General features: G+C 37.4%; 1 pseudogene; it reads left to right on the top strand.

The window, feature by feature from the left end:
* The window catches only part of LOC102905841 (vomeronasal type-2 receptor 116-like), a 34,684-nt pseudogene that overhangs the window by 8,661 nt on the left and 12,737 nt on the right, over positions 1–13,286 (top strand).

The raw sequence follows: 13,286 nt of genomic DNA, 5'->3' as shown, positions 1-13,286 counted from the left end.
ACAAAGATTCATTATTGCTATTTACAATGCATTCTTAGAATTTTGAAAGTTTTGTTCCATGATTTACCACACTTAAATATACAGTTGTTTTTAACTAAATCTCATGCACTGATTTTAGAAACGTTTAAATAAATAACTGCAATGTAATTTATAAATGATTGAAACCAGTGATGTAATTAAAAAAGTAAGATTACTGGGTAGAGAAATCTCTTGGTTATATTGGAATTCAGATTAAAGCTTCACAGAATTTATGTACAACTAAAGCAGTTATCCTCAACCTGGAAGAATTTAATGATGTCACTAGCAGGAATTGGGGATGGAGTAGGTGATCATCATATTAACTAAACAGACAGACTCTGGAAATTCAAAATTTTCACAGACTCTAGATGTAACATAGTTAGTGTGTGTTTGTGTTTGTGTGTGTGTGTGTTGTGTTGTGTGTGTGCATGTGTGTGTGCGCACATGTGTATGGTTGTGCATGTGTGTCCTTGTGTTGTTTGCATATATAAACACATTTTTGCCCCATGAAATAAGGAGGCATTATTTGAAAATTGAAGGCCTGAAGGAATTGGGCATGGTCTACATTCTGAAGCCAGTATGGAGATACTATCACATCTGTCTCATGAACTGAACAAGCACACAAAAGTCACAAAATAAAAAGGAAACTGTTTGAACTGAGTATTGGAATCACTAGTAAGATGAACAACAGACATGGTGACAGAAGAGCAAATACTTACAAAGGACATGCTACCCATGAATTGCCCAAACAAAACCTTCTATGTTGTATACTAATTAAAAATAACTATCCAAATAAAACAAATCTCCCCACTATGCTGAATCTGAACCACTGGAATTTTTATTTGCATTTGCCTTGAATGCTTAATTTTGTCTGTTTTGCTTTGAAAGAATATGTCTGTCACATTCCTCTATTTCTACACCTTAGGCCCACAGGGTAACTCATCACAAAATAAGAGGTCATACATTTTTTAAATGTTCATCATTAAATGTATAAGATTGAGAAAAGAACAGTAGTCCTGTTTGCCTCATCTCAAATATTTTTGACATTAGTAAAACAACATTTTCATCTCAAATATTAAATAGGACATATCACCACCAACAGCAAAGACTTGCCCTACATTTGTCCTACATCCTCTGCAGTCCATATCCACTGAGAGAGGCTCTTTATTCCATGCTCAGCAGAACATTATGACAGGGGCAGTGCAGGTCCCAGAATGCAAGTGAAGTAGATGAGTAGGAAAATTGTATGAGAAAAATTTATACATAAAACACAGGGTCACTTCCCAGGTTCTATTTGCTGCTAAAGTACTCAATAAGACTTCTTTGCAGCCACTACTGGATTATAAAATGAGCAACAACAATATAGGAAACTACAGATAAATAAGAAAAAATGGGTCATCCTACGGTATTGATCTGTGAGAACTGAGGATCATGGAAGATCATCTTGGTTTAGAAATCAAAATCCAACTTATCTTCTCATTAAAAATGATTGGTTTGGAAGAGGAGTGATAGGTCTTATATAATATATGAAATGAAGCACACAGGTATGGTGTTCTTTCTGGAGCTCTTTGAATATTTAAAAATAAAAATTTAATTTGTAAATGAACTGTGATTCTTTGATGAGCTGGATAGTTTTGGAAGAGCAGCATTCAGGAAATTAAATAATTTGGACTGATTTTTGGTTTTCAAGACAATAGAATCACAGGCTTTGGTTAGATAATCTGTACGTACCACTGGTACAGAGCAGGCTCCACTGTGAATGCCATGTATAACTCAATTGTGCTAAACATGAAGCTGCTTTTTCATGACATGGACTTTGTGATGCAATCCCATGAATTCTTACTTTGTGAGTCATCCTGAACCAATAATGCATGTCTCACTGTGGACAATCTAACAACATCTACTAACATCATTTGCTGTGGGATCTTTCCATATGCTGTGAATGTTTCTCTGATTGGTTGATAAATAAAGCTGTTTGGTCAATGGTGAGGCATAGTAAGGTTAGGCAGTACTTTCCTACTGGAGAGAGAGGAAAAATAAAGGCAGAAGTACAGGAAATGCCAGCTGCTACCAAAGGAACAACAACATGCCAGCAGACCAGTAGGCTATGGAACATGTGGTGAAATAAATATTAAGAATTATTGGTTAATTTAAGTATAAGATCTAGTCAGTAATAAGCCTGAGTAAATGGCCAAGCAATTTTATAATTGATATAAACTTCTGAATGATTATTTTATAAGTGGCTATGGGACTGTGGGGCCTGGGGCGGGACTGGAGAAAACTTCTGGCTATAATCATTTGTAAAGCTGTTAACATTAACAGATTACTGAGGCAGTCAAGCTACCAAATTTTCCCAAAATGTCATCTTCCCTGGGGTATTAATTTCCAAAAAGATGAATGATGTCATAAAACTAGCTGGACTATCATCCTATATGCTTATCATCCAAATTGTATATCATAGATGGTGAACAGCAGATGAAGAGCCGCAGGGAAGAAGTTTCAAAGTGTTCTCAATGGGTGAGGAAACAACTGCACACACAAAATGGAATCATGAATACACAAGTGGCCTCTTATTTGGCTTCAGAAATAAAAGCAGGTGGAGATATCCAGGTGCCCATTTGATAATCTGATCAGCATGGAATGTCACAATCCAAATTTCCCAGGATTAGTGTAAAAAAATGTTCACTTTGATTTTGCTCTTCTTGCTCCTGAACATTCTACTTCATATGGCAAGTTTCATTCATCCCAGGTGTTTTTGGACAATGAAGCAGAGGCAAGGCTGGAATATTTGAGTCATGTGCTTTCATACTTGATGTAGTGCATGGGCCAGTGGAGATAATGAATTTGATAAAAACTTTTCAAAGAACGGTAAGTGCCTTGTACTTTCTATGTAAATGTCATGAATATTTAATGAGAGATCAAAAGGATGCCATCAGAGCAATGCCTTGAATCTTCTGCCCTGTTATCTCTACCTGCACACCATTAAACAACCCCAAATCCATTAGAGACCCAATGGTATTTCTACTTTTAATTTTTCCAGAAAGTGTTTTGTTTTTCTCCCAGTTACCCTCAAACTTCCAAGCCTGGATGCTGAGTGAAGAAAGGACACTATACATTGTTCCATCACATCCAGTATGCCTCTTTACAGTTTCCATATCACAGCATCAGGTGATGTCTTATCAAAAGAAACCTCATTCTATTTCAATGAATGTCACTCTGATTGTGTACAAATAAATGGCCATAGAGTAGAGTCAGCTGATGGACATGCCAGCAATGTGTAGTTCTTAACACATTGCTAGGACAAATAATATTTGTGACACACTAGCTGCAGAGACTTTTCACATAGATATTCAGTTACTCTCTCAGGCTCTGCATGTGGTCACACTGTGCCTTCTAAAGATGCATCAAGGATGGAAGTACGAAACCTGTCCATTTTGAACTTCATATGTGTTCCTGTTTCTCTATCCCTCACTTATATACATGTACATTCACTGGCCTTTAATTTCAAAGTTCATTTATTTACTCTTTCATTAGAGCAAAGAAGGATTGTGTGAACTGTAAACGATATGCTTGCATTCTTTGAGAACTGAGGCTGTCTCTAATAGTGGTGACTGCTTGCTTCCCCTATCACTTGCCTGAGAGACAGCTGTTGCATGCGATAGTTGGCAACAACTGATAATAGCGATAGAGGTGTTACCTACTCGCTCATCTGTGCCATTAATCAAGAAGCATGTGTCTTCTCCCTATATATGTCTAAGCTGTTTATTCTCTGACACTTATATCACACTTACCTTTTGTTTTTCTTTAAGTAATTTTATTTATTATATCTGCATATTTTACCAATTTTGGCACTACATACATTTTGGTTTAATGTATATTTGATCGCTATGGATTAGATGGTATGAAATGACCAGGAGAAAATAGAAGTCATTATTCTTCCCATAAACATAAAACAATATGGTATTATTCTTTTTAACTGATCTGTTACCCATTTTTATTGCATAAAACTCCATAAACTTTTCCAAATATTTTGCATTTTAGATTCTTATATTTTACAAACATGCAATACTGGTTCATGCACATCCAAGTAGGATGCTGATCTTGTGTTAGTGTAACTAGAAAGGTCATCAAATGATGTTTTCTAGAATTGGATATAGTATGAATATATGACATGGCAGTATAAACATGAAATAGGTGAACAATGCTTAGGAGATAGTACATGCCCTTTATCTCTGCACTCAGAATCTAGAGAAATGTATCTCGAAGCATTTGAAGCCAGTTTAGTCTACACCTGGAATCTATTCTCTATTTATGGCCTAACTGAGCCTTAATACTATCCATAACCACAGATGAATACAGACATACATCTTTACCAAATACATCTCTGGTATTTGAATTTATTTAAAAATAAATCCTTAAAAGATTTTATGGCCGCCGGACGTTGGTGGCGCACGCCTTTAATCCCAGCACTCGGGAGGCAGAGCCAGGCGGATCTCTGTGAGTTCGAGGCCAGCCTGGGCTACCAAGTGAGCTCCAGGAAAGGCGCAAAGCTACACAGAGAAACCCTGTCTCGAAAAACCAAAAAAAAAAAAAGATTTTATGGCCACAATAGATAAACCATAAAGAAAAAAGAGATGCAGTTGAACAGTATGGCATATGTTAGCTATATTTCCCACCTATTTTTAAGAATTGTAAGTACAAGAGTCAAATGTAGCCCAGACAATTATGCATACATCTAACAATTATGACTGCCTTACCCAATTCAGTTAGTTTTATAAGAAAATACCGTAATCTCAATGGCTCACACATCACATGATCAGGTTTACTGTTTGGTCAAAGACTGTGGCCTTGTCTTTACCTTCTGAGTAAACACTCAAAAACCAGAGATGGACAAGGCTCTCTATGGGAGATGCTGATGGCTCATCTTATTTATAGAAACTGTACTCTCATAAACCTTAAAAGTTTTTCTAAGCTTCCATTTTCTTATGTCATCTCAACATCCCAACACAGAAAATTTTGTTTCAATCTTTAGGAGTGGTTAGGAATACCATCAAGTACAGTACAGTCCTTGTATTGATTACACATAATTATCTGTAAATCTCTGTCCTTATTAATCATTGTCACGTTTTACAGTGGAGGAAATTACAACAATCAGTTTGCACTGGCCTTGGCTTTTTCAGTAGATGAAGTCAACAGGAACCCTGATCTTTTACCAAATATGTCTTTAACATTTGGATGTCTAACAAATAGGTATAAGTTCATGTCACAATCCTATGATATCATTCAATCTTCTGTAAAACATCATTATAATGTGCCTAATTATAACTGTGTTGAAATGACCATGTGTTAGGTGGTGCTGGGCAGAATCTTTACTAGTTGGGAAAGCAATGGACCTCTATCATTCTCAGCAGGTGAGATTTTGTGTGGTAGTTTTGCAAGAAATCCTGTCTCTATTGGTGGCATTCCAAGATGCTAAGAAGAGTGTGAGGGAGAAACTGACCTTATACTTATGTCAAAGGTCATAGTTCAAGGGTGTTATTCAGAGATTTTATGGACCTTTCATATTTTCCTTTTTAAACTATAGATAAGGGAATAGGTTATAGGTAAGGGGATATTTAAGAACTCTTTGCAGAAAAGTGTGTTTAACAAATTATTTTAGTGCATGGGACCTCATGATCCTCCCTGTTTCCCAGGTTGTTCAACTTACCTTTGGACCGTTCCATCCTATCCTGAGTGATCATGCACAATTTCCTTATTTGTATCAGATGGCCCCCAAGGACACATCTCTAGCCCTGGCCATGATCTCCCTTATACTTCACTTCAGCTGGAACTGGATTGGGCTGGCCATCTCAGACAATGATCATGGTATCCAGTTTCTCTCATATTTGAGAAGAGAGATGGAAGAAAATATAGTCTGCTTTGACTTTGTGATCATGATTCCAGGCAACGTGCATTTATACATGTCAAGACCTGAAATATATTATAATAGAATCATGACATCATCCACAAATGTTATCATTTTATTATTATTATTATTTATTTTACAATACTATTCAGTTCTACATAACAGCCACAGATTCCCTTGCTCTCCCCCTTTTTGCCCCCTCCCCTTCCCCCCAGCACACTCCCCATTCCCACCTCCTCCAGATCAAGGCCACCCCTGAGGACTGGGATCGACCTGATAGATTCAGTCCAGGCAGGTCCAGTCCCCTCCTCCCAGATTGAGCCAAGCGTCCCTACATAAGTCCCAGGTTTCAAACAGCTAACTCATGCAACGAACCCAGGACCTGGCACCACTGCCTAGATGCCTCCCAAACAGATCAAGTCAATCGATTGTCTCACCTATTCAGAGGGCCCGATCCAGTTGGGGGCCCCTCAGCCTTTGGTTCATAGTTCATGTGTTTCCATTCATTTGGTTATCTGTCCCTGTGCTTTATCCAACCCTGGTTTCAACAATTCTCGCTCATATAAACCCTCATCTTTCTCACTAATTAGACTCCCAGCGCTCCACCCGGGGCCTAGCCCTGGATGTCTGCATCCAAATTCCTCAGTCCTTGGATAGGGTTTATGGCACAACCATTAGGGTGTTTGGCCATCCCATCACCAGAGTAGGTCAGTCCTGACTGTCTCTCGACCACTGCCAGCAGTCCTTTGTGGGGGTATCCCCGTGGATTTCTGTGGGCCTCTTCAGCTCTTTGCTTCTTCCTTTTCTCATGTGGTCTTCATTTACCATGGTCTCCTATTCCTTGTTCTCCCTCTCTTTTCTTGATCCAGCTAGGATCTCCCGCTCTCTTTCCCTCGACCCTCGCGCTTCATTGCTCCCATTCATGTCCAGGCTGTTCATGTAGATCTCATCCATTTCTCCATGTCTTTCTTGGGGTCCCGTTTTCCAGGTAGCCTCACTTTCTATAAAATAGACCACATACTTGGCCACAAAGCAAATCTCAACAGATACAAAACAATTGGAATAACTTCCTGTGTTCTATCAGACCACCATGGTTTAAAGTTAGATTTCAACAACAACAAAAACTACAGAAAACCTACAATCTCATGGAAACTGAATAATGCTCAACTGAATCACCAATGGGTTAAGGAAGAAAGAAAGAAAGAAATTAAAGACTTCCTAGAGATCAATGAAAATGAAGACACCACATACCCAAACTTATGGGACACTATGAAAGCAGTGTTAAGAGGGAAATTCATAGCACTAAATGCCCACATAAAGAAGTTGGAGAAATCCCACACTAGTGACTTCACAGCATACCTGAAAGCTCTAGAACAAGAAGAAGCAAAGTCTCCCAGGAAGAATAGATGCCAGGAAATTATCAAAGTGAGAGGTGAAATTAATAAATTAGAAACTAAGAGAATAATACAAAAAATTAATGAAACAAAGAGTTGGTTCTTTGAGAAAATCAACAAGATAGACAAGCCCTTATCCAAACTAACCAAAAGACAGAGAGAGAGAATCCAAATCAACAGAATCAGAAATGAAAAGGGGGACATAACAACAGACATTGAGGAAATCCAGAGAATAATAAGGTCATATTTCAAAAACCTCTACTCCACAAAACTGGAAAACCTAAAAGAAATGGACATTTTTCTGGATAGGTACCACATACCTAAGTTAAATCAAGACCAGATAAACTATTTAAATAGTCCAATAACCCCTAAGGAAATAGAAACAGTCATTAAAAGTCTCCCAACCAAAAAAAGCCCAGGACCAGATGTTGTTATCATTTATAGTGACACAGACAGCACTCTAGCTGTGAGCTTTAGAATGTGGGAATCTCCAGGTATACAGAAAATATGGGTCACCACCTCACAGTGGGATGCCACTGCAAGTAAAAGTGACTTCACACTTGACTCATCTCACAGGACACTAGCTTTTGCATACAACCATGCTGAGATTTCTGGATTTAAAATTTTCCTCCATACCTTGAGCCCTCTAACCTCAGATGAATATCTGGCAAGTCTGGAGTGGATGAACTTTAACTGTGAAGTCTAAGTTTCTAATTTTAAGACCCTCAATAATTGCTCATCTAATGCTTCCTTGGAATGGCTAATATTACGGACTTTTGACATGGCTTTTAATGATAACAATTTTGTTATATATGATGCAGTGCATATCGTGACTCATTTCTTCCAGGAGATGCTTTTTCAGGACAATGGATAATGTGAAAGGATATCAATTTAATTGTTTCAAGGTAGTGTCTCTTAAATTGGATAATTGGTGTCATCAATGTCAGAGTCTTTAATAGTCCCTTTGATGTCCCATTTCTAGTTGGTTGGGAAATATTTTACCAAATATAAAGATTTTTCAACATTTTTCCTCCTGAGAGAGTAAATCTAGAGGTTGGTATAAATCTCAAATACAAAGGTAGTGGAGTGGACACACAATTATCAAGGAAAATAAGTGATTTTGTTACAGAGCACCTGAATATCATCACCCCTGTTCTAATACTGGAAACATGGGTGTCCTTCCTCATTAATCCTCCCCATGATGGGAAGATAGGCTTTTCTAATTAATTGTCAAATATGTGTTAATCAGTGTAGTGGATGGTTTTCTAAAGTGTTTTTAGCTGATTCTGCCTTGAATTAGCTAATAACTCTGCTCTGGAAAACACACAAAAAATAATGCTAGGTTTCTGTTGGGTACATACATGTGTTTCTATGTGTGTGGATGTATGGCAAGCATTGTTTATGGGTATGTATGTGTGTTTGTTTTCGTGTATCTGGGTGTATATCTGTGTTGATGTGAATATATGTTTCTGTCTACCTGTGTATCTGTCTATCTGTAGAACTTAGTGTTAACTTGTCTTACATCAATGTTTTCTGTAGGTATGTCTTTCTGTGTGTATCTTCCTGTGTGTTTTGTCAGTGCATGTGTCTACATGTGTCCATGTGTGTGATTTGTGTCTATTTTTTGATTAGATTCCACATATGTATATCTGTGTTCCAGTGTATCTGTGCGTATTTGTGTGTGTGTGTGTGTCTGTCTGTCTGTCTGTCTGTCTTTGAATTTGAGCATAAATTTGTCTTCATCAGTGTTTCTCTGTGTGTTTATATCTGTATATATCTATCAATTTTTGAGTGTGTGTGGGAGGGGGTGTGGGGAGTGGGGGGGGCTGTGTATATTTTTTGTGGGTTTCTGTTTCTGTTTGGGGTGCATAAGTATGTCTTTGTGTGCCTCCATGTTCACATTTTTGTCTTGGCTTACATGTGTATGTATGAGTAAATAGTATGTGGCTGTATTATGTATGTATCTCTGTATGGATATGAGTGTGTGTGTCTATAAGTGGGTGCATATTTAATATTTATATTTGGTGCCTGCATGTATGTCTGTGTATGTGTTTGGTAGTTTCCACTGAGAGAACTAAAATTCTAGGTACATTATAATTTTATTAATCTACTTACTTTATTGAGATTTCTCAATTTTTCACCTTTAATACATTTGTATTTATGATAAAATTAGAATACATTTTCTGACTGCAAGGACGGGCACAAACACTGACTTTCTTTCAGGGGCACTCCATTCTTAGGAAGATCCACTTCACCTATATTGTTGGGGACAAAGTGAATATGAAACAAAAAGATAAAATGCAGGCAGAGTATGACATTTTCCAGATTTGGAATTTCCCCAGTGGTCTTGGACTTAAGGTGAAGATTGGAAAGTTTAGCCCATATTTCCCACATGGTCAACAGCTCCATTTACATGAAGACATTATAGAGTGGGCCACAGGAAGTAGAGAGGTGGGTGTGACCTAACTGTTCTGATTTCCATTGCAAAGCAATAACACTGTGAATTGTTTCCATTTGTGCTTTCTTATAACTTAGTGAAATGAAATAGTTTGTTACATTAAGAAACATTCTTTAGCCTCCTTTATTATGTCTCTCCTTTTCACTTTTGGATATGATGTTTTATTAAATATTTGAAGATTTTAGACATGAATACAATGAATTTTTATCATACTAGAACATGCTTGTGTCCTTTAATATAAATATAAAGTTGCTTGTTAACACTGTTTAATATTATTTCCAGGAAACTATGCAAAATTCTCTTGTTACCACTCTGATTACTACACAAGGATTTTCCTCTTTTCTGTTGAACCTTTGACACCAGTGCTGAAAGACTGAGGCTAATTTTAAATAAGAAGTAAATTATACATAAGCAAATCATTTTTATTACAAAATTTGTTTTAAGCCTTTTTACCAACAGATCCTATATTGTCAACATATCTAGCCATACATAAACATAACATTTTCACGATATATTTATGTACACTATCAATTATATAATCTTTTCTTTTCACTTTTTCTTTTTCTTTTCTGTGGGTATGAGTGTTTTGTCTACATGCACATCTGCACAACACTGGATTATGTGTTGCATATGAATACCAAAGCAGTGACTAGGCTCTCTGGGAACTGGAGACAACTTAGTCGTCACAAAATACCACAAAATGGGTACCAGAAATCAAACTTAACACCTGTTCATGAACAGCATAAGTTATTAATACCTGAGCCTTTTTTCCAGCCCTGAAACTTATCCTGTAAAAGAAATTGCGAACTAGAGGAGCATGTCTTGGTCCCATTAATTCTTTCATAGTTCACTGAAACAAACAAGGATGTGTTTAGTTTCTTATCTGTGAATCAGGAGGTATTTGCAGTACAGAAATTGGCTTTTGAAAATTTATAAAGAATATATTCCATTGTGGGTAAGAGATATGTTAAAGGTATTGATTCTGATATGGATGGTTTTAAGGTATCCAATTTAAACTTTCCAATTATAATGTGGCTTGAATTTTAAAGGAGTTAACTTCAGGAAAGTCTTAAAATTTGATCTGAAGTTATATATCTGGGACCTCAGTTAGTATGAATTTTAAAATTAATATTCTTTTTCTGAGTGATGAAGAGAGTCATTCTCAGGGAAAAGGATATAACAGCTGAAGGTATAACACTAAGCAGCATATTCATTCAAAATGCAGAAATGAAATTTCATGTGTGCTCAAACCAAGACTCACTTGATCATTACAAAAAAGTCAACTGGAGGAATACAGATCTTTAAGAACAATGTAACTTGTGCTCTAGTCATGACATGCAAATTTCAATGCAGAAACAAATGTATAAAAATATGAAGACATCAAAGGAACACAACTCCAAATGCAACAGTTAAAGGCTTGAATCAGAGTATGTGCAATGACATACTAAAAAAAAGTATTCAAAGATGATCCTGAAACTCCGACATGACACAAATTACTTTCAGAAGAATGCAATGATATCACAAAACCGTGCATGTAATAGGAAACTGTGATAGAGGCATTCTAAAAGTAAAAAATAATGAAAATAATTCAATTTAAAATATAGAAAGGAAAGAAAGAAGAAATCCAATAAAAAACATCTCTGTGAAGTCTCATTACGACAACACTTAAAGTTGACATCAGGATAGCAAGACTTAAAGACAAGGCAGAAGAATTAAAAGAAATTGAAACAATGAAAAAGAAAAAAATAAGGAAAATGAAAGATATATGAGATCAAGAGTGGATAGTTAAAGAATAAAGTTTACAATCTGTGGGCAGAAGAGAAAAAGAAGGACTCAGATAGGCATCAAAAGTATGCCCAATAAAATGCAACAGTGCTTTTCCAAAACACAGTGGGACATGTGGTCATCTAGAGAAAGGAGACATTTAAATACCAAACACATAGTATCAAAAATATCCTTCCCCTGATAAATTTTGCTTAAAATTTGAAATATACAGGGCAATGAAAGGAAATTGAAGGTGGCAAGATACAAGCCCATTTCCTAGAAAGGCCCCTACAGTAGATTCCTTCATGAACTCTCTTAAAATAGGAGAGTATCAGTGATGCAATTCAGTTACAGTCACAATTGTAAGTCCCAGTCAATATAACTAATAAAGTTATCCTTTATACTTGAAGGAGACTGTGATGTCTGTTCTAGGGTAGAAAATTGACTACATGTTGAATTTACTAAAACCCAAACATGGGGGACCCACTTTGGGGAATTTTGTCATAGGAAGATCGCCTTGTGATCCAGATTTTTGAAAGGAAGACATGCCTTATGCCAGGTGGTGGTGACACATGCTTTTAATCACAGGACTTCAGAGGCAGAAGCAGTTCAATCTCTGAGTTTGAGTCTAGTTTGTTCTACAGATCGAGTTTAAGGACAGCTATGGCTGCAAAGAGAAACCTTGTCTCTAAAATCAATACAAAAGATAAGGAAAAATGGACAGAAAGAAGGAAAGAAAGAAAAAGAAGACATGCCTTTAATTTAAGATAATTTATTTTTAATTTAAAACAAAAATTTTATTCATTTTATGCACCAACCATAGATCCCCCTCTCATCCCTGCTCCTGCTCCCTGAACCCCAGCTTAAACCCCCCTGACCCACCCCTCACCCCCTCCTTCAAAATGGTAAGTTCTCCCATGGGTAGACAGCAAAGCCTGGTACATTCAGTAGAGGCAGGACCAAGTTTCTCACCCCTGCTTTAAGTGCGAGCAAGGTGTCCAACCACAGGTAATGGGATCCAGAAACCAAACTCATGCATCAGAGATAGATCCTAATCACACTGCCAGGGGTCCCTCAAACAGATCCAGTGATACAACTGTCTCACATATGCAGAGGATCTTGTCTGGCCCCATGCAGGTTCCATAGCTGTTAGTCGGAAGTTCATGTGCTCCTATGTGCTTGGTTGAGTTGTCTCTGTAGATTTCCCCATTGTGATCTTGACCCCCCTTGTTCATATAATCCCTCTCCCCTCTCTTCAACTGGACTCCCAGAGCTCAACCTGGTGCTTGGTTGAGTATCTCTGCATCTGCTTCCAATAGTACCTGGATGAAGGCTCTATGAGGACAGTAGGGTATTCACCAATCAGAATACCAGGGTAAGCCAGTTCCGGAACCCTAACCACTATTACTAGTTGTCTAAGCTTGGGACATCCTTGTGGATTCCTGTGATTTCCCTAGTACCAGGTTTCTCCCTTACCCAATAATGTCTCCCTCTCTCAAGATGTCTCTTTCATTGTTCTCCTTCTCCATCACTCCCCCAGCTAGACCACTCTGTTTCCTCATGATCTCATCCCCCATCTCCAGACCTCTATTGTACCTTCTCCCCAGTTTACTCATGGAAATCTCTGTTTCCCCTTCCAAAGGTGATCTGTATGTCCCTTTTAGGGTCCTTCTTTTGTCCTAGCTTTTATGGTGATGTGGCTTATAGTCTGATTATCCTCTGCCTTACATCTAGTATCCAATTATGG

This window comes from Peromyscus maniculatus, chromosome 1 (genome assembly GCF_049852395.1).
Source record: "Peromyscus maniculatus bairdii isolate BWxNUB_F1_BW_parent chromosome 1, HU_Pman_BW_mat_3.1, whole genome shotgun sequence".
Taxonomy (NCBI): domain Eukaryota; kingdom Metazoa; phylum Chordata; class Mammalia; order Rodentia; family Cricetidae; genus Peromyscus; species Peromyscus maniculatus.
The sequence above is the reverse complement of the archived record's forward strand: the minus strand, read 5'-3'. Positions and strand labels throughout refer to the sequence as shown.